At 39.5% G+C, this 1460-nt stretch overlaps 1 protein-coding gene across 1 annotated transcript in view; it reads right to left on the minus strand.

The window, feature by feature from the left end:
* LOC101857748 (NACHT and WD repeat domain-containing protein 2) overlaps positions 1 to 1460 on the minus strand; it is a gene marked incomplete in the record, with an annotated part of 55175 nt that overhangs the window by 6564 nt on the left and 47151 nt on the right.

The raw sequence follows: 1460 nt of genomic DNA on the forward strand, positions 1-1460 counted from the left end.
TAATAATAATATTAATGATACTACTAATTATAATATATAGCATTTGTATAGTGCATAACCCCGCTTTATAGCAAGCTCTATGCGCTTTGCACTATATGCTATATATCAGGTACTAATAAAAAGGATCATAATTTCTGTTTCATACACATTTCTCAGTCCTGTTTTCTTCCTCTGAAACCCCAAAAGACAGATAACAATAATACAATGAAACATGCACATTCATGTTTCTGATTAGTGTATGATAGTACTATATATGACGCATCCTTACCTTTAGTCTATTTTAAAAATCGAACTTATGTGTCCGCTATGTCTGTAAAAAAGTTAGCTTCAAGTCAGTTCAGTGACTGTTATTTCATCAGCGATACAAGAACAATAACTACAACAGTGACCAAAACAACAATAGCGACATAATCATCTGTAGTGGGAAAAGAAATAGCAAGAGCTACAACTGCAGCAATTACATTAACACCACTTCCATAGTCATGTATGGCGTTTTGACCAAGAGCATCCATGTTCAGAAGCCTTGAACCAGAGCGTTGTCAGTCTGCTGGCTTAATGTGGCGACTGTGGGCATTTTGATGTGTTTGCCTTTGTGTGTGCATTTGGCATCCAATGATACTAGAAGCCCACTAATATTCACGTTTTAGTTGTGGAACCCTGTTAGAACTGTTCTCAATGTATTCACAGACTAACATCACACAATGAGGTTTTTCTTGTGTTTAAAGTTATAATTCATGCCGCCGCCAAGTATGCTAACAGGAAAAATATAAAATATACAGTAGAAATATGTTATTCAAATCTAACTTCCGCCTTGTACTGGTCAAAGGTCAGACAAGTTGCAAGCGCCTTACACTGCCTTGAGATCTTAATATTTGAAAGCTTATACCGATTGCCCCCCCCCCACCCCCTTTTTTAAACTCTTTCACCCTCCCCAATCCCACTTCATTTTCACCCACAAACCTCAACAACTTCAGCGGGGTTCCTTCTTCCTTGTCTCATTATGTAACACAATTTAGAAAAGAGCGCGTCCGATTTTTTAAACACTTTACCTAAGGCAGGCCGTATAAACCTTCATACTCTATGACGGCAAACAGTGTTTCAGCTACGAGAACTTGATATAACGGACAGATTAGTGGCGGTGGGCAGGCACGGGGGCGGGGCGGGGAAACACAAAGAAATCAAACAATAGAAAAGGGCGTGGCTCGATACCTCGGCACACAAGCAGGGACTGTGCGGAAGTAATAAACTCAGAATTAGACACACACTCCTAGAAGAGAAGAGGTTATTGTTTCGTCATAACTTCCACAGACGTCTTCGATACGGTTTAATATTGCTATTCGCGCCTCTTCTAGTTACGATTGCTGAACCATTGGTCCAAAACAAAGACGCCGTCTCCCTCCATTTTCCCAGTTCACGCAAAAAGTCTCATTAAACGAAATATATTTTTTTTAATGAAGGAG

The sequence above is a fragment of the Aplysia californica genome, unplaced genomic scaffold (assembly GCF_000002075.1).
Source record: "Aplysia californica isolate F4 #8 unplaced genomic scaffold, AplCal3.0 scaffold00755, whole genome shotgun sequence".
NCBI classification, from domain to species: domain Eukaryota; kingdom Metazoa; phylum Mollusca; class Gastropoda; order Aplysiida; family Aplysiidae; genus Aplysia; species Aplysia californica.